Source organism: Pongo abelii, chromosome 19, assembly GCF_028885655.2.
Source record: "Pongo abelii isolate AG06213 chromosome 19, NHGRI_mPonAbe1-v2.0_pri, whole genome shotgun sequence".
NCBI lineage: Eukaryota > Metazoa > Chordata > Mammalia > Primates > Hominidae > Pongo > Pongo abelii.
The window spans coordinates 35,578,945-35,600,458 of NC_072004.2; positions in this window are offsets into that span (position 1 = coordinate 35,578,945).

Below are 21,514 nucleotides of genomic sequence, written 5' to 3' on the forward strand. Positions count from 1 at the left end.
GAACTTCTACCCAAGTTATTTCATTAAAATTCTAAAGCAGGCCTGGTCAGCTCTGGAAGCCACCTGGGCCTCAGGCATGAGAGAGGAGAAGGAATTTAGGCAAATCTAGTTAGTGGGTGGGTGCAGCTGGAGATGCTGAGCCTGTTAGCCAAGACGGGACAGGAAAGTGGGGAGCAGGGAAAGGAGTGGAAGGGAGAGTGAGGCCTTTCCCTGCCTGGCTGCAGCCCTTACCCATGAACCTCCAGTTCCTCATTCCTGCCAGATCTGTTGGACCGAGGACCAGGACCCTGCGTGGTGTTGAAGGTTCTGTCTCCCCTGTGGGCCTCCCTCCCTCTGCTTCTTCCTTCTGAGGATTGCTCAAAGTTATGCCTAACCACAAATCTGATGGCATACTCTCCTGCTGATAAATCTTCAAGGATGCCTCTGATTCTGGGAAAAGCCTGAGCTTCTTAGTTTTATGTTCTGGGGGGTCTGCATTCTTTGATATCCCCTCCCCAGCTTCAACTCTGCCTGTTCCTCCTCATCAAAGTACCTGTATTTTAATATGCTACCTCCTCTCCTTTTCCTCCAAGATTTTCATAATTGTGGTTGTGATGATGATGATGATGGTGAGGATGGTGATGATGAAGGTGGTGATAATGATAGTGATAGTTATGTTGAGGACGATGGTGAAGATAGTGATGGTGATAATGTTGGTGAGGGTGAGGAAGGTGATGGTGAAGGTGGTGATAACGATAGTGATAGTTATGCTGAGGATGATGGTGATGATGATGATGGTGAGAATGGTGAAGGTGAGTATGGTGATGGTGACGATAAGGATGGTGATGGTGAGGTGATAATAATGGTGATGGTCAGGATGGTGATGGTGAAAATGGTGATGGTGATAATGATGATGGTGATGGTGGGGATGGTGATGGTGAAAGTGATGATGATACTGAGAGTTATGGTGAGGATGCTACTGCTGGTGCTGGTGAGAATGGTGAGGGTGAGACTGATGATGATAATGAGGATGTTGATGGTGAGTATGGGGATGATGATGGTGCACCCCTTGATTTGGCAATTTGACATCTGAGAATTGTTCATTTCTTCTAGGGTTTTTTTTTTTTGAGTCAAGAATTCCCTATGTTACCGAGGCAGGCCGTGAACTACTGGCCACTAGTGATCCTCCCACTTTGGCCTCCTGAGTAGCTGTGATTACAGGCATGAACAGTGGTGCCTGGCTTTACCTTAGGAATTTATCCTGAGGATATAATCAGACAAGTGTGCCAAGTGGTACTTAGAGAAGGGTATTTATTGTTGCATTGATGATAGCGGTAAGATGTGGGAAGAATGTAAATGTCCAGCAATAAGAGATCGGCTAAATAATTGTGCTACAGCTAGGCAAGAGGCTGGCTTATGGCCATTCAGAACACAGACCCTCCTGATTGAGTCAAATCTCCTGTCACTGCTCTCACACACCACACATCTCCCTCCTTTTCAGCACAAATTACAATCATAATTTTACATTTCTTTGTGAACTTCTTTGATGAATTTCTGTATCCCTCATTAGATGCTAAGCTCCATGGAGGCAAGGAGTATACTATGTTCATTATTGTGTCTTCCATGCCAAGCTAAGTTCCTGGAACACAGTACACTCTCAACAATTTGTTGTTAAATGAATGACTGAGTCTATATTTCTTAGTATGGAAAGATGCTTCAAATATTCAATTAAGAGAAAGAGCAGATTATAAAGCAGCAGGCATGCTGTAGTACACACTGCAAATTCCTGCCTTTCTTGATCTTCTTTTGGGGACCACATGTGCACCCTCAGTCAATAAATTATGATTGCCCCTTGCCTAGCTGTAGCACAAAGTCAATCATTACAATGGTATTCTCTGATGTTAGGGATGGCCATGAGATCAGGTTCTGGCCAATCTAAACACAGATTTCCAGACCTAGAGAGAAATCCTCTGGCGGTCACTTCTGAAGTTCTTGCTTTTCTAATAAAAATGCAGAAGTGACTGCTTTTGCTGGCCTTGGAAACACACATAGTGGTTGGAGCTGCAGCAACGGTCTTACAACCATGAGCTAAATTCCAATAGACTCACAAAGATGCTGGGCCTAACATTGTTGAATCAGTGAACCATATCCAGGGACCATAGATACTCTAACTATGTAAGAAAAATGAACCTATATTTGTTTAGGTGACTGAAATTTCAGATTAACACACCCCCAACAGATACAGAGCATGATCCCATATGTACCTGTATGTGCAAATATGAATAGAAAAATAATTAAAGTGATTATCTCTGTGTGGTAGGATTCTCCTTCATATTTTTTATTTTATAAAGTTTTCCCAAAGGGCGTGTAAATAATAATCAGAAAAATATTTCTGTACATTCAGAAAATAAACAATGGTACTAATTTTATTTTTAAAAAATAAACAAAATATTGAGGCCCAGAAGGTAGTTCACTACCATATGATAAGTTAATTAGCCACAACCGAGAAGAACACTTGTGGGTTTCCTGGAGGACAGGTTCGGCAGCAGTGAGAGGTCCCGTCCAGAACAGTATGTGGTTTCAAACTCCTGAGGGAGGCGGGGCAGACCCCAGGAAAGTAGATGAGAAGCTGAGTGAGGCTCTGTGGGGAGAGAGGATGTTCCTCAGCCCTCACAAGGACATGTCAGTTTCAGTTGAGATTAGGCCTCGGCTTTGGCTGGGCAACATGCCAGGCAGGTTCTCAGCATCATGGGGAGATAACAGGAGGAGGAGAAGTCTGGCAAGCTGTGGCAGCTCTGGTGTCCTCAGGTGGGGCTGTCTCTGGCAGCAACTCTGTTGCCTGTAAACACAGATTTCTAGGAGGCAGAATATTGCAATCTCTCCCACCATAAGCCTGGACCATCAGGGATGTTTCCATAGCAGTGTCAACGCCAGTGAGGAATCGGGACGCGATCTGTAGTTCCCTCTCCCACTTTTCCTTTTCTCTTAGAATGGGACAGAGCAGCCTCGAGCAGCTAGTGTCCTGTAGTGACTCCAGTTTGATGCTCTCTTCCTTATCTTCTTCCTCTTGCCCTGTGCCTCCTCTGCATTCTTCACCTTCTACATCAGAAAGCTCAAGTCACCAGGCTGAGCCTGAGCTTCTCATCTAAATCATGGAGTGACAGTCAATGCCTCCCTTCCTCTTCCCAGGGAGCAACATCAATCTTCCCTGTCTGCCATGGGGAGCTAGACCCTGCTCCTTATTCCCTGTGGGACCATCCACAGCCTGTTTCCTCACCCCTATAAGGGGACTGCAGTCCTCCCTGCCCATCTGGTAGTGCTAATTTCAGGCCAGGAGTCCTCCTGGGAAAATCGCCATTGTGGGTGATATGGTGAGTGTTTATGTGTGTGGAGGGGTGGGGCTGCCATCTGGTCATTTACAGACCCCATCCTTCCTCTCTCCCTGTGCTTGTCACGTGTCAGGAATCCCTCTCCTTTGTGCCATGAAACATAAGGCATTTTCAGATCCATCATCTCATTGAGCCTAGCATTTCCTTGGTGAAGTTGGAGTTATTGTCACCATTTTACTGTTGAGTAATATGAGGCTAAGAAAGGGGAAAGTCGTTGCCCAGGGTTCCGCTATGGACTTATAGTGGAGCTGGGATTAGGATGCGTGTTCTGGATTCCTGCCAGGGTTCTGGCCCATCTGCAGCTAAAGCCTGTCTTTCTGCTCCCATGAGGTCCCCTTTCCATTACTTTTCTCCCCATGACAGCCACTGTCACCACCACCCAGAGCCTGTGCTCACTCTCACACCACTTTTCGCTGACCCCTGCATCTTGGTTGGAGCCCCCCATGTCCATCAGATGGATTTTCCTCAATGGTGGTTGGGCTCCAAATCTACCCTCCCCAGACTGACACAAATTGCACTACAGGGGGCCGCAACTGTAGGTGTTTCTGGTCTAGAGAGAGAGATGGTCCCGTAGAAATGTCAACATCACTTGGTAGAGGAGAGTGGAAGCACAGGAAAAATTTCAGGGAGTGACATCAGAAGGAGGTGGCCCTTGAGTTGGGCCTTGAGGGATGTGTAAGAGTTACCAGGTGAGGAATGCTGGGAAGGGCATTCCAGGAGGAAAGAGCAGCATTCTCCAAGGCTCAGACTGATCTGGTGGCTGCAGGGTAGAGCTGGGTGACCTGGACCCCTTGAGGCAGTGCTCCCTTTTTAGGAGGAAATCTGCATTTCCCATACTTTGAGCTGTCTCAGAATCCCCCAGAGATCTTGGGAAATTCCTGGGTCCAGGTCCCAGGGATTCTGGTCCAGGCAGAAGAATCTGCACTTCTCACAGGCAGGGGCTGTGACCTCGCCCCACAGTTCTGATGCAGTTGGTCCCCGGATCACTCTTGGAGAAATACAAGCAGGACTGAGAGGCTTTGACCCAAGCACTGTGCAGGGGGTGGGATGGGGATAGATGTGGAATGGGCCAGAGGAATGGTGGTTGGAGCTATACCCTCCTGGATGACCCTGTCTAAAATGTAGCTCTCCCTTCCCCCTCTCCCACTGACACATTCTATCCTCCTTCACTTTTCCTTTATTTTATTTTATTTTATTTTTTGTAGATACTGGGTCTCACTATGTTATCGAGACAGGTCTCAAATTCCTGACCTCAACCATCCTCACATCTCGACCTCCCAAAGCACTAGGATTATAGGCACGAAGTATCATCCTCTCGTCACCAACTCACATGATGAACATTTGACTAGTTCAATTATTACCTGTTTCACTCTATTAGCATGAGGGCTACATGAGGAAAGGGACTTTGTGTGTGTCATTCACTGCTGTAGCCAAGCATCTACAATGTGTAAGGTCATGGAAGCTTTTTCTGTTTTGGTTTGTAATTTTAATTTTGGGAAGCAGAAGATATCTGAGTGGACTCAGTGGCTGACAGGAAAAAGAAGAACAGTCTTGGTGTGCACAAGAGTGACAGAGAGACCTAGACAGAGAGATGTCAGAGGACAGTTCCTGGAAGAGGCTGACGGAAAGGCAGGGTAATTGGGGAGGGTCTCTCTGGACATCAATTCCTTTGAAGCTGGCAGAGAGGGAGGAAGTGCATGGGCAGAGAGGAATGCCTGAAGAAGACCTCCTTGGCTTCCATATTCTTCAGGAAGTGACAGGTGAGGGGTTTCCTGGGAAGAGAGAGTAGGAGGGTAGCAAGTGTAGGCTGGTGATGGTGGGCCAGGAGCAGTGCCCCAGGGTGAAGGGGTGAATGCATTACTGAGGCTGGACCCTGGTCATGACCCTTGCCTTGGCCTCAAGACTCATTAAAAACCAGCCTCCTCCAGTGAGCTTAGATCATGTAACTGCACTCCAGCCTGGCGACAGAGTGAGACTCCATCTCAAAAACAAAAACATAAAAGCAGCCTCCAGTACCAATGTGCCCAGCTGGACCATGCACTGCTTCCTGGATGTGCCACCATCACAACTGGAACACAAATCCTAAGTCACCGCCTCTAGAAAGCCTGCCTGGATTCAGTGCCCATCTGACTGGGCTCCTGCAGCACTTGGTCTGTCCCTACTATGTGGTTTGCCTCTGCCTGCCTCTTATCACAGGTGCCTGTGGTTTTACCTGCCTCAGTGCAGGCTGTTGAGGACTGGGCCAGGCTGATCCATCTTAGGGGCTACAGCAGGTGCCAGTCATGGCTGGGCTGTATCAGGGCTGGACAATAGGCAGGCCAGTTTCTTGCACTAGGCACTAGGTGCAGTTTGTGGGCCCAACTGGGCATGGCCACTGCTTCTGAGTGGCCAGAAGATTCCTGAGAGAGGCCTGGTTATCTTGGGCTGACCCTCACTCCCCAGTTCCTTCCTCCCTCCCTCCCTTGCCGAAACCCTTTTGCATGTCCTCAAAATCCTGCTCCAGCACCAGCAGCCCCCTGGTTTTCAGCAGCCTCAGGGAACTCTTCCTTTTCTTCCTTGCTGTGAGTAAGAGGCCCGATCCCCTGAGGACACTGCTCCCTTGCTGTCCTCTGCTGCAGTCCTTCCCTGGGCCTGAGAAGGATAGGTCCTCCTTGCTTCTCATTGCCTTACTCTTTTAGCTCATCATTCTCTCCCATAAAAAGACATTCATGTGCCACGAAACGATGTTTTGGTCAACACAGACCGCATGTGCAATTGTGGACCCATGAAACTACAATGGGGCCGAAAGACACCTACTGCCTAGCCCAGTGACATAACAAGTGTAACATTATGGCACAGCTACTTTAAACATATATTTATTTAAAAAGATTTATAATTCTATAGAAAAAGAAATATATATCTCGTAGTGTAGCCTAACCTTCCAGTGTTTATAAAATCTATAGTAGTGCACAGTCATGCCCTAGGACTTCACCTTCACTCACCACTCACTGACTGACCCAGAGAAGTTTCCAGCCCTGCACGTTGCATTCATGGTAAGTGTCCTAGACCAGTGCACCACGTCTAGGTACCATACTATATTTTTATATAGTGCAGTACTCTGTTTTTACTGTACCTTTCATGATATGTTTAGATGTGCAAGTACTGACAATTGTGCTACAACTGCCAACAGTATTCACTGCAGTAAACTGTGCCCAGGTGTGCAGCCTGAGAGCAGTAGGCTGTGCCATAGATCCTAGGTGTGCAGTAGGTACAATATTCAGATATGTAAGCACACTCTGTGAAGTTTGCACAAAGAAAAATTACCAAAGGAGATGGTGACACATGAAGGGAATCAATATTGAAGCTCTTGCTCTCAGATTGCACCCAGGGCCACATCCCTATTCACTGAAGACTTAGCTCCCAGTTCATGGGCACTTTCTCCTGCTGGGAAGATGCCAACATGCACATACAGCGCCCTTCTCATGCTCTGGCTCTTGGTCCCTCCACCCCTAGAGACCTTGTCTCCACCCTCCCTGAGTCACCCACTCCTACCTGTATATTCTTGACCATGTCACTGCAGAAACTGTAGCTACTCCAGACCCTGAATTTCAACCATCATTTTTTTGACCACCACTTTCCTTTTTCCAGCTGCCTCCCAACTCGAACACACTTCAATGACTCCAAATTTTCACTTTTGTGTCTCACTCACCTTCTTGAAAATTTCCCCTCCTCCCAGCTGAGACTATATGGTCCAGCCTGCCATCCACCCTCTTAACACTCTCCACTCTCTTACCCCACTATTGGTTATACTCCCAGGGCAAAACCACACTCCACTGAAACCCAGCCACACACTCCCTCTGCTCCTGCACTCAGGTGGCTGAGCACAGCCAGAGAGAAACACACGTGCCTTCTGGCCTCATTTAATTATCAAGCCCAAACATCCAGTGGACCATGGATGCTGTCCTACAAAACTCATTTATTTCCTGAGTCCTTGTCTCTATTTGTTAATTTAATAAAAACGTACATAATATGTATAAAATATTCTGCATATATGATTACATTTATATAATTGTATATATATAATTCACATAATTATATACAAATGTATATCATATTCTTCACATAAAAACTAGACAGAAGCTTTCTGAGAAACTTCTTTGTGATGTGCACATTCATCAAACAGAGTTTAACCATTCTTTTTATTCAGCAGTTTGGAAACAGACTTTTTGTAGAATCTGCAAAGAGATATTTGTGAGCACTTTGAGACCTATGGTGAAAAAGGAAATATCTTCACATAAAATCTAGAAAGAAAGTTTCCAAGAAACTTCTTTGTGATGTGTGCATTCATCTCACAGAGTTGAACCTTTCTTTTGATTGAGCAATTTGGAAACAGTCTTTTTGTAGAATCTGCAAAGGGATGTTTGAGAGCGCTTTGAGGGATTTGGTGAAAAAGGAAATATCTTCACAAAAAAACTAGACGGAAGCTTTCTGAGAAACTTCTTTGTGATGTGTACATTCATCTCATGACCTTGAAGCTTTCTTTTGATTGAACAGCTTGGAAACAGTCTTTTTTAGAAGCTGCAAAAGTATATTTGTGAGCACTTTGAGGGCTATGGTGAAAAAGGAAATGTCCTCACACAAAAAATAGACGGAATATTTCTGCGACACTTCCTTGTGATGTGTGCATTATTCTCACAGAGCTGAACCTTTCTTTTGATTCAGCAGTTTGGAAACAGTGTTTTTGTAGTATATGCAAAGGGATATTTGTGAGTGCTTTGAGGCCTATGGTGAAAAAGGAAATACCTTCACATAAAAATTATAAAGAAGGTTTCTGAGAAACTGCTTTGTGCTGTTTCATTCATCTCACAGTGTTAAACATTTCTTTTCTTTGATCAGTCAGGAAACTCTGTTCTTGTAGAATCTGCAAGGGGATATTTGTGAACACTTTGAGGCCTATGGTGAAAAAGGAAATATTTTCACATAAAAACTAGACAGAAGCTTCCTGAGAAACTTCTTTGTGATGTGTCCATTCATTTCACAGCTTTGAAACTTTGTTTTGATTGAGCAGTTTGGGAACAGTCTTTTTGTAGAATCTGCAAAGGGATATTTGAGAGTGCTTTGAGGCCTATGGTGAAAAAGGAAATATCTTCACATAAAAACTACACAGAAGCTTTCTGAGAAACTTCTTTGTAATGCATGCATTCATCTCACAGAGTTGAACCTTGTTTTTGATTGAGCAGTTTGGAAACTATCTTTTTGTGGTATCTGCAAAGGGATATTTGAGAGCGCTTTGAGGGCTTTGGTGAAAAAGGAAATATCTTCACAAAAACCTAGACAGAAGCTTTCTGAGAAACCTAGTTATGATGTGTGCATTAATCTTATGGACTTGAAACTTTCTTTTGATTGAGCAGTGTGCAAACAGTCTTTTTGTAGAATCTGCAAAGGGATATTTTTGGGTGCTTTGAGGAATATGTTGAAAACTGAAATATCTTCATATAAAAACTATAAAGAAGGCTTCTGAGTAACTGCTTTGTGATGTGTGCATTCATCTCACAGAGGTAAAGTTTTCCTTTCTTTGATCATTTGGGAAACTCTGTTCTTGAAGAATCTGCAAAGGGTTATTAATGAGCGCTTTGAGGCCTATGGTGAAACAGGAAATATCTTCACATAAAAACTAGACAGAAGCTTTCTGAGAAACTTCTTTGGACGTGTGAATTCATCTCACAGAGGTGAAGCATTCTTCTGACTGAGCAGTTTGGGAACAGTCTTTTTGTACAATCTGCAAGGGGATATTTTTGAGTGCTTGAGGACTATGGTGAAAAAGGCAGTATCTTCATATAGAAACTAGACAGAGCCTTTCTGAGAAACTTCTTTGTGATGTGGGTATTCATCTCACAGTGTTGAACCATTCTTTTGATTCAGCAGTTTGGAAACTGTCTTTTTATAGAATCTGCAAAGGGATATTTGTGACTGCTTTGAGGGCTATGGTGATAAAGGAGATATCTTCACATAAAAACTATAAAGAAGGTTTCTGAGAAACTGCTTTGTGATGTGTGCATTCATCTCACAGACTTGAACCTTTCTTTTGATTGAGCAGTCTGGAAACAGTCTTTTCGTAGAATCTGCAAAGGGATATTTTTGGGTGCTTTGAGGCATATGTTGAAAAAGGAAATATCTTCACATAAAAACTATAAAGAAGGTTTCTGAGAAACTGCTTTGTGATGTGTGCATTCATCTCACAGAGGTAAAGGTTTCCTTTCTTTGACCATTTGGAAAACTCTGTTCTTGAAGGATCTGCAAAGGGTTATTAGTGAGCACTTTGAGGCCTACGGTGAAACAGGAAATATCTTCACATAAAAACTAGACAGAAGCTTTCTGAGAAACTTCTTTGGATGTGTGCATTCATCTCACAGAGGTGAAACATTCTTTTGACTGAGCAGTTTGGGAACAGTCTTTTTGAAGAATCTGCAAAGGGATATTTTTAAGTGCTTGAGGACTATGGTGAAAAAGAGAATATCTTCCCACAAAAACTAGACAGAAGTTTTCCGCAAAATTTCTTTGTGAGGTGTGCATTCACCTCACAGAGTTGAACCATTCTTTTGATTCAGCAGTTTGGAAACAGTCTTTTTGTAGAATCTGCAAAGGGATATTTGTGAGTGCTTTGATGCCTATGTTGAGAAAGGAAATATCTTCACATAGAAACTATAAAGAAGGTTTCCGAGAAACTGTTTTGTGATGTGTGCATTCATCTCACAAAGTTGAACATTTCTTTTTTTTGATCCGTCAGGAAATTCTGTTCTTGTAGAATCTGCAAAGGGATAACTGTGAACCCTTTGAGGCCCATGGCAAAAAAAGAAATATGTTCACATAAAAACTGGACAGAAGTTTTCTGAGAAAATTCTTTGTGATGTGCACATTGAACTCACAGAGTTGAACCTTTCTTTTGATTGAGCAGTTTGGAAACTGTCTTTTTGTAGAATCTGCAAAGGGATATTTGGGAGTGCTTTGTGGCCTATGGTGAAAAAGGAAATATCTTCACACAAAAACTAGGCAGAAACCTTCTGTTAAACTCCTTTGTGATGTGTGCATTCATCTCACAGAGTTGAAACTTTCTTTCAATTGAGCAGCTTGGAAAAAGTCTCTTTGTAGAATCTGCATAGAAATATTTTTGAGCGCTTTGATGGCTATGTTGAAAAAGGAAATATCTTCACTTAAAAAGTATAGAGAAGCTTTCTGGGAAATTTCTTTGTGATGTCTGCATTCATCTCACAGAGTTGAACCATTATTTTGATTGAGCAGTTTGGAAGAAGTCTTTCTGTAGAATCCGCAAAGGGATATTTGTGAGTGCTTTGAGGACTATGTTGAAAAATGAAATATCTTCACATAAATACTAGACAGAAGCTTTCTGAGAAACTTTCATGAAGCTTGCATTCATCTCACAGACATAAATTTTTCTTTTCTTTGATCAGTCAGGAAACTCTGTTCTTGTAGAATATGCAGAGGGATATTTGTGAGTGCTTTGAGGCCTATTGTGAAAAAGGAAATATCTTCACATAAAAACTAGACAGACACTTTCTGAGAAATTTCTTTGTGATGTGTGCATTAATCTCACAGAGTTGAACCTTTTTTTAATTGAGCAGTTTTGAAACAGTCTTTTTGTAGAATCTTTAAAGGGATATTTGGGAGTGCTTTGAGGCCCATGGTGAAAAAGTAAATATCTTCACATAAAAACTAGAAAGAAGGTTTCTGAGAAACTGCTTTGTGATGATACATTCATCTCCCAGAGGTAAATGTTCCTTTTCATTGAGTAGATTGGAAACTCTGTTCTTCTAGAATCTGCAAAGGGATAAATTGTGAGCACTTTAAGGCCTATGCTGAAAAAGGAAATATCTTCTCATAAAAAGTAGACACAAGCCTTGTTACAAACTTCTTTGTGATGTGGGCATTCATCTCACAGATTGAACATTACTTTTGATTGAGCAGTATGGAAACAGTCTTTTTGTGGATGCTGCAAAGTGATTATTTGTGAGCGCTTTGTGGCCTATGGTGAAAAAGGAAATATCTTCACATAAAAACTAGACAGAAGCTTTCTGAGAAACTTCTCTGTGATGTGTGCATTTATCTCACAGAGTTGCACCTTTCTTTTGACTGAGCAGTTTGGAAGCAGTCTTTTTGTAGAGTCTGCAAAGGGATATTGGTGAGTGCTTTGAGAGCTATTTGAAAAAGGAAATGTCTTCACATAAAAACTAGACAGAATCTTTCTGAGAAACTGCTTTGTGATGTGTTCATTCATCTCACAGGGGTAAATGTTTCTTTTCATAGAGCAGATTTGAAACTCTGTTCTTGTAGGATCTGCAAAGTGATATTTGTGAGGGCTTTGAGGCCTATGGAGAAAAAGGAAATATCTTTACATAAAATCAAGTATCGGGGAACCTGCCCCAATATTCACATAGGTTCTTTTCTATTTTCCTTAAGCCTTGGCCAGCTTGAGAAATAAAGGGACAGAGTACAAAAGAGAGAAATTTTAAAGGTGGGCATCCTGGAGAGATATCACATTTTGGTAGGTTCCATGATGCCCTGCAATCCACAAAAACCAGCAAGTTTTTATTAGGGATTTTCAAAAGGGGAGGGATTGTGCAAAAAGTTGTGGGTCACAGACATCTGGTACTTCACAAGGTAATGGAATATTACAAGGCAAGTGGAGGCAGGGTGAGATCACAGAACTACAGGACCCAGGTGAAATTAAAATTGCTAATGAAGTTTTGGGCACCATTGTCATTGATAACATCTTATCAGGAGACAAGGTTTTGAGATCAACCAGTCTGACCAAAATTTATTAGGTGGGAATTTCCTCTTCCTAATAAGCCTGGGAGTGCTATGGGAGACTGGGGTATATTTCACCCTGGCAGTGTCAACCATAAGAGACGGTCACACCTAGGGGTGCTGTTAATAAGCCTAAACCTCCAGGTGCATATTGTCCTTCTCAGGGATGTCCCTTGCTGAGAAAAATAATTAAGTGATATTTCTCCCATTTGCTTTTGAAAGAAGAGAAATATGGCTCTGTTCTGCCCAGCTCACTGGTGGTCAGATTTTAAGGTTGTCTCTCTTATTCCCTGAACAGTTGCTGTTATCCTGTTCTTTTTTCAAGGTTCCCAGATTTCATACTGCTCAAAGAAAAAAGCTGTACAATTTGTGCAGTTAACTCAATTATCACATGGTCTTGAAGTGACATACATCCTCCTCAGGTGACAGGATTAAGAGATTAAAGTAAGGAGAGGCATAGGAAAGCACAAGGGTATTGATTGGGGAAGTGATCAGTGTCCATGAAATCCATACAATTTATATTGAGAGACTTCAGTAAAGACAGGAATCAGAAATTATAAAAGTATTAATTTGGGGAACTAATAAGTGTCCATGAAATGTTCACAATCCACATACTTCTGCCATGGCTTCAGCCAGTCCCTCCATTTGGGGTCCCTGACTTCCCAAAACAAACTAGACAGAAGCTTTCTGAGAAACTTCTTTATGATGTGTGCATTCATCTCACAGAGTTGAACCATTCTTTTGATAGAGCAGTTTGGAAACAGTCTTTTTGTAGAATCTGCAATGGCAAATTTGTGATTGCTTTGAGGCCTATGGTGAAAAAGGAAATATCTCCTCATAAAAACTAGAAAGAAGCTTTCTGAGAAACTTCTTTGTGATGTGTGCATTCATCTCACGGTGTTGAAATATTCCTTTGATTGAGCAGTTTGGAAACAGTCTTATTGTAGAATCTGCAAAGGGATATTCATGAGTGCTTTGAGGGCTATGGTGAAAAAGGAAATTTCTTCACATAAAAACTAGAAAGAAGATTTCTGAGAAACTTCTTTGTGGTGTGAGCATTCATCTCACAGAATTGAACAGTTCAATTCATTGAGCAGCTTGGAAATGGTCTTTTTGTAGGACCTGCAAAGGGATATTTGCAAGCACTTTGAGGCCAGGGAGAAAAAGGAAATATCTTCACATAAAAACTAGAATGAAACTTTTGAGAAACTGCTTTGTGATGTGTGCATTTATATCACAGAAGTAAATGTTCCTTTTCATTGAGCAGATTGGAATCTCTGTTCTTGTAGAATCTGCAAAGGAATATGTGTGAGTGCTTTGAAGCTTATGGTGAGAAAGGAAATAATCTCACATAAAAACTAGACAGAAACATTTGGAGAAACTTCTCTATGTTTTGTGCATTCATCTCACAGAGTTGAAATTTCCATTTGATAGAGTAGTTTGGAAACAGTCTTTTTCTAGAATCTGCAAAGGGATATTCGTGAGTGCTTGGAGGGCTTTGGTGAAAAAGGAAATATCTTCAAATAAAAACTACACAGAAGCATTCTGAGAAACTACTTTGTGATGTGTGCCTTCATCTCATTGAGATGAACCTTTGTTTTGATTGAGCAGTTTGGAAACGGTTTTTTTGTAGAATGTGCAAAAGGACATTTGTGAGAGCTTTGAGGCCTATGATGAAAAAGGAAATATCCTTACATAAAAACTAGACAGAAGTTTTCTGAGAAATTTCTTCATGATGTGCGCATTCATGTAACAGAGTTGAACCATTCTTTAGATTTAGGAGTTTCAAAACAGTCTTTTTGTAGAATCTGCAAAAGGATATTTGTGAGCACTTTGAGGCTTATGGTGAAAAAGGAAATATCTCCACATAAAAACTATAAAGAAGGTTTCTGATAAACTTCTTTTTGATGTGTGCATTCATTTCAATGAGTTGAAACATGTCTTTGATTAAGCAGTTTTGAAACAGTCTTTTTGTAGTATCTGCAAAGGGATATTTGTGAGTGCTTTGAGGGCTATGGTGAAAAAGGAAATATTATCACATAAAAACTAGACAGAAGCTTTTTGAGAAACGTCTTTGTGATGTGGGCATTCATCTCACAGAGTTGAACCATTCTTTTTATTGAGCAGTTTGGAAGTGGTCTTTTCATAGAACCTGCAAAGGGATAACTGTAAGCACTTTAAGAACTATAGTGAAAAAGGAAATATCTTCAAATAAAAACTAGACAGAAACTTTCTGAGAAACTGCTTTTTGATGTGTGCATTCATCTCACAAAGGTCAAAATTTCTTTTCTTTGATCAGTCTGGAAACTCCGTTCTTGTAGAATCTGCAAAGGGATATTTCTGAGCACTTTGAGGCCTATGGTGAAAAAGGAAATATCTTCACATAAAAATACACAGAAGGTTTCTGAGAAACTGTTTGTGATGTGTGCATTCATCTCACAGAGGTAAAAGTTTGTTTTTATTGAGCAGATTGGAAACTGTTCTTGCAGAATCTGCAAAAAGATATTTGAGAGCACTTTGAGGCCTATGGTGAAACAGGAAATATCTTCAAATAAAAACTAGATACAAGTTTTGTGAGAAATTTCTTTGTGATGTGCACGTTCATCTCACAGAGTTGAACCATTCTTTTGATTTAGCAGTTTGGAAACTGTCTTTTTGTAGAATCTGCAATAGGATATTTGTGAGCACTTTGAGACCTATGGTGAAAAAGGAAATATATTCACATAAAAACTACATAGAAGGTTTCTGACAAACTGCTTTGTAATGTGTGCATTCATCTCACAGAAGTAAACGTTTCTTTTCCTTGAGCAGATTGGAAAGTCTGTTCTTGTAGAATCTGCAAAGGGATATTTGTGAGTGCTTTGAGGCATATGGTGAAAAAGGAAATATCTCCACAGAAAAACTGGGCAGAAGCTTTGTGAGAAACTTCTTTGTGCTGTGGACATTCATCTCAGGGAGTTGAACCAATCTTTTAATTGAGCAGTTTGGAAGCAGGCCTATTGCAGAATCTGCAAAGGAATATTTGTGAGTGCTTTGAGGCCGATGGTGCAAAAGGAAATATCTTCCTATAAAAACTAGACAGAAGCTTTCTGAGAAAACAATTTGGATGTGTTCATTCATCTCACTGTTTTGAACTATTCTTTTGATTGGGCAGTTTGGAAACAGTCTTTTTTTAGAATCCACAAAGGGATATTTGTGAATGTTTTGAGGTCTTTGGTGAAAAATTAAATATCTCCACATAAAAACGAGACAGAGGATTTATGTAAAACTCCTTTGTGATGTGTGCATTCATCTCAGAGAGTTGAAACTTTCTTTTGATTGAGCAGTTTGGAAACAGTCTTTTTGTACAATTTGCAAAGGGATATTTGTGAGTGCGTTGAGGCCTATGGTGAAAAAGGAAATATCTTCACATAAAAACTAGAGAGAAGCTTTCTGAGAAACTTCTTGTAATGTGGTCATTCATCTCACAGATTTGAAACTTTCTTTTGATTGACTAGTTTGGAAACAGTCTTTTTGTGGAATGTGCAAAGGGATACTTGTGAGTGCTTTGAGGCCTATGGTGCAAAAGGAAATAACTTCACATAAACACTAGAAAGAAGGTTTCTGAGAAACAGCTTTGTGAGATTTGCATTCATCTCACAGATGTAAACGTTTCTTTTCATTGAGCAGATTGGAAAATCTATTCCTGTAAAATCTGCAAAGGGATATTTGTCAACGCTTTGTGGCCTATGGTGAAAAAGGAAATATCTTCATATAAAAACTGGACAGAAGGTTTCTGAGAAACTGATTTGTGATATGTGCATTCATCTCACAGAGGTAAACATTTCTTTTCATTGAGCAGATTGGAAACTCTGTTCATGTAGAATCTACAAAGGGATATTTGTGAATGCTTTGAGGCCTATGGTGAAAAAGGAAACATCTTCACCTAAAAACTAGACAGAAGCTTTCTCAGACACTTCCTTGTGATGTGGGCATTCATCTCACAGAGTTGAAGCTTTCTTTTGATTGAGCAGTTTGGGAAGAGTCTTTTTTTAGAATCTGCAAGGGGATATTTTTGAGTGCTTTGAGGCCTATGGTGAAATAGGAAATATCATCACATAAAAACTAGGCAGAAGGTTAGTGAGAATCTTCTTTGTGATGTGCACATTCACCTCACAGAGTTGAAAATTTCTTTTGATTGAGCAGTTTGGAAACAGTCTTTTTGTACAATCTGCAAAGGGAAATTTTGGAGCTCTTTGAGGCCTATGGTGAAAATGGAAATATCATCACGTAAAAACTAGACAGAAGGTTTCTGAGGAACTTCTTTGTGATGTGTGCATTCATCTCACAGAGGTAAAGGTTTCTCTTCATTGTGTATATTGGAAACCCTTTTCTTGTAGATTCTGCAAAGGGATGCTTGTGAGCAATTTGAGGCCTGTGGTGAGAAAGGAAAGATCTTCACATAAAAACTAGACAGAAGCCTTCTGAGAAACTTCTTTGTGATGTATGCATTCATCTCAAAGAGGTAAAAGTTTATTTTCTTTGACAAGGCTCGAAACTCTGTTCTTGTGGAATCTACAATGGGATATTTGTGAGCACTTTGAGGCCTATGCTGAAAAAGGAAATATCCTCACATAAAAACTAGACAGAAGGTTTCAGAGAAACTTCTTTGTGATGTGTGCATTCATCTCACAGAGGAAAGGTTTCTTTTCATTGAGTAGATTGGCAACCCTGTTCTTGTAGATTCTGCAAAGGGATACCTGTGAGTGATTTGAGGCCTGTGGTGACAAAGGAAAGTTCTTCACATAAAAACTAGACAGAAACCTTCTGAGAAACTTCTTTGTGATGTGTGCATTCATCTCACAGAGTTGAACATTTCTTTTGATTGAGCAGGTTGGCAACAGTCTTTTTGTAGAATCTGCAAAGGGATATTTTTGAGTGCTTTGAGGCCTATGGTGAAAAAGGATATATCTTCACAAAAAAAGTAGACAGAAGCTTTCTGAGAAGGTTCTTTGTGATGTGTGCATTAATCTCACAGAGATGAAACTTTCTTTTGATTGAGCAGTTTGGAAACAGTCTTTTTGTATAATCTGCAAAGGGATATTAGTGAGCCCTTTTAGGCCTATGGTGAAAAGAGAATATCTTTAACTAAAATCTAGACAGAAGCTTTCTGAGAAACTTCTCCATGATGTGTGCATTCACCTCACAGAATTGAACCTCTCTGTTGATTGAGCAGTTTGGAAACAGTATTTTTGTAGGCTCTGCAAGAGGATGCTTGTGAATGGTTTGAGGCCCATTGGGAAAAAGGAAATATCTTCAAACAAAAACTGGGAAGAAGCTTTCTGAGAAACTTCTTTGTGATATGTGCATTCATCACACAGAGATGAACCTTTCTTTAGATTGCCCAGTTTGGAAACAGTCTTTTTGTAGAAACTCCAAAGGGATATTTGTGAGTGCTTTGAGGCCTATGGAGAAAAAGGAAATATCTTCACATAAAAACTAGACAGAACCGTCCTGAGAAACTTCTTTGTGCCGTGTGCATTCATCTCACAGAGTTGAAACTTTCTTTTGATTGAGCAGTTTGGAAACCATCTTTTTGTAGACTCTGCAAGGGGATATTTGTGAGCAGTTTGAGGCCTATGGTGAAAAAGGAAATATCTTCACATAAAAACGAGACAGAAGGTTTCTGAGAAATTGCTTTGTGATGTGTGTATTCATCTCTGAGAGGCAAAAGTTTCTTTTCATTGAGTGGATTGGAAAGTCTGTTCTTGTAGAATCTGCAAAGGGATATTTGTGAGCGGTTTGAGGCCTATGTTGAGAAAGGAAATATCTTCACATAAAAAATAAGCAGAAGCCTTCTGAGAAGCTTCTTTGTGATGTGTGCATTCATCTCACAGAGTTGAGCCTTTCTTTTCGTTGAGCAGTTTGGAAACAGTCTTTTTGTAGAATCTGCAAAGGGGTATTTGTGAACCCTTTTTGGCCTATGGTGAAAAGGAAATATCTTCACATAAAAACTAGACAGAATCTTTCTGAGAGACTTCTTTGTGATGTGTGCATTCGTCTCACAGAGTTGAACCTTTCTTTTGATTGAGCAGTGTGGAAACAGTGTTTTTATGGAATCTACTAATTGATGTTTGTGAATGGTTTCAGACCTATGGTGAAAAAGGAAATGTCTTCACATAAAAACTAGACAGAAGCTTTCTGAGAAACTTGTTTGTGATGTGCACAATCTTCTCAAAGAGTTCACCCTTTCTTTTGTTGAGCAGTTTGCAAACAGTCTTTCTGCAGAATCTGCAAAGGGATATTTGTGAGCCCTTTCTGTCATGCAGAGAAAAAGGAAATATCTTCACATAAAAACTTGACAGAAGCTTTCTGAGAAACTGCTTTGTGATGTGTGCATTCATCTCACAGAAGTAAATATTTCTTTCCATTTAGCTGATTGGAAGGTCTCTTACTGTAGAATATACAAAGGAATATTTCTGAGTGCTTTGAGGCCTATGGTGAAAAAGGAAATATGTTCACATAAAACCTAGTCATATGCTTTATGAGAAACTTCTTTGTGATGTGTGAATTCATCTTACAGAGTTGAAACTTTCTTTTGATTGAGCAGTTTGGAAACAGTCTTTTTGTAGAATCTGCAAAGGGATATTTGTGAGCACTTGGAGGCCTATGGTGCAAAAGGAAATATGTTCACATAAAAACTAGAAAGATGTTTTCCGAGAAAGTTCTTTGTGATGTGTGCATTGATGTCACAGTGTTGAAACTTTCTTTTGACTGAGCAGTTTGGAAAAATTCTTTTTGTAGCATCTGCAAAGGGACATTAGTGAGCCCTTTGAGGCCTGTGGTGAAAAAAGGAAATATCTTCACAGAAAAATTAGACAGAAGCTTAGAAGCTTTCTAAGAAACTTCTTTGGGATGTGTGCATTCATCTCACAGAGGTAAACGTTTTCTTTCATCGAGCAGATTGGAAACTGTCTTTTTCTAGAGTCTGCAAAGGGATATTTGTGAGCAGTTTGATGCCTATGGTGAAAAAGAAAATATCTTCACGTAAAAACTAGACAGAAACTTTCTGAGAAACTTCTTTGTGATGTGTGCATTCATCTCACTGAGGTGAACTTTTCTTTTGATTGATCAGTTTGGAAGTATTCTTTCTATAGCATCTGTGAAAGAATATTTGTGAGTGATTTGAGGCCTATGGTGAAAAAGGAAATATCTTCACATAAACACTAGACAGAAGCTTTCTGAGGAATTTCTTTTTGATTTGTGCATTCAACTGAGAGAGTTGAACCTTTCTTCTTTTTGAGCAGTTTGGAAACGTCTTTTTGTAGAATCTGCAAACGGATATTTTTGAGTGCTTTGAGGCCTATGGTGGAAAAGGAAATATCTTCACATAAAAAGTAGACAGAAGGTTTCTGAGAAACTGCTTTGTGATGGGTACATTTGTATCACAGAATGCAATGTTCCTTTTCATTGAGTAGGTTAGAAATTCTGTTCTTGTAGTATCTACAAAGGGATATTTGTGAGCAATTTGAGTCCTATGGTGATAATGGAAATATCTTCACATAAAAACTAGACAGAAGGTTTCTGAGAAACTTCTTTGTTATATGCACATTCATCTCACAGAGTTGAAACCTTCTTTGGTTGAACAGTTTGGAAACAGTCTTTTTGTAGAAACTGCAAAGGGATATTTTTGAGTGCTTTGAGGCCATGATGAAAAAGAAATATCTTCAAATAAAAACTAGACAAGTGCTTTCTGAGAAACTTCTTTGTGATATGTGCATTCATCTGGTAGTGTTGAACATTTCATTTGATCAAGCTGTTTGGAAACATTCTTTTTCTAGAATCTGCAAAGGGATATTTGTAAGCACTTTGAGACCTGTGGTAAAAAAGTAAATATCTTCACATAACAACTAGACAGAATTTTACCGAGAAACTTCTGTGTGATGTGTGTGTTCATCTCACAGAGTTGAACCTTTCTTTTGATTGGGCAATTTGAAACAGCCCTTTTGTAGAATCTGCAAAGGAATATTTGTGACCACTTTTAGGCCTATGGTGGAAAAGGAAATATCTTCACATGAAAACTACACAGAAGCTTTCTGAGAAACCTCTTCATGATGTGTGCATTCATCACACAGAGTTGAACCTTTCTTTTGATTGAGCAGTTTGGAAACAGTCTTTTTGGAGAATATGGAAAGGGATATTTGTGAGTGGTTTGAGGCCTATGGTAAAAAAGGACATATCTTCACATAAAAACTAGACAGAAGCTTTTTGAGAAACTTCTTTGTGATGTGTGCATTCACCTCACAGAGTTGAACCTTTCTTTTGATTGAGAAGTTTGGAAACAGTCTTTTTGTAGAATCTGCAAAGGGATATTTGCAGGCAGTTGGAGTCATATGTTGAATAGTTAGTATCTTCAGATAAAAACTACACAGAAGCTTTATGAGAAACTTCCTTGTGATGTCTGCATTCATCTCACAGAGCTGAACCTTTCTTTTGATTCAGCATTTGGAAACAGTCTTTTTGTAGAATCTGCATAGTGGTATTTTTAGGCAGTTGGAGGCATATGGTGAAATGTAAATATCTTCACATAAAAACTAGACAGAAGCTTTCTGAGAAACTTCTTTGTGATATGTGCATTCATCTCACAGAGTTGAACCTATCTTTTTATTGAGGAGTTTGGCAACAGTCTTTTTGTATATTCTGCAAAGGGATATTTGTGAACCAGTTGAGGCTTATGGTGAAAAAGGAAATATTTTCACGTATAAACTAGACAGAAGCATTCTGAGAAACTTCTTTGTGACGTGTTCATTCATCTCTCAGAGTTGAACCTTTGTTCTGATTGAACAGTTTGGAAATAGTCTCTTTGCAGAATCTGCAATGTGATATTTGTGAAGCCTTTGAGGCTTCTGATGAAAAAGCAAATATCTTAACATAAAAACTAGACAGAAGATTTCTGAGAAACTTCTTTGTGATGTGTGCATACATCTCACAGACTTGAAGCTTTCTTTGATTGAGCAGTTTGGAAATGGTCTTTTTGTAGATTCTGCAAAGGTTTATTTTTTAGTGGTTTGAGGCCTATGGTGAAAAAGGAAATATCCACAAATAAAATCTAGACAGAAGACTTCTGAGAAACCTCCTTGTGTTGCGTGCATTCATCTCACAGAGTTGAACCATTATTTTGATTGAGCAGTTTGGAAACAGTCTCTTTGTAGAATCTGCAATGTGATATTTGTGAACCCTTTGAGGCTTATGATGAAAAAGCGAATATCTTAACATAAAAACTAGACAGAAGCTTTCTGAGAAACTTCTTTGTGATGTGTACATTCATCTCACAGTTCTGAAAGTTTCTTTTGATTCAGCATTTT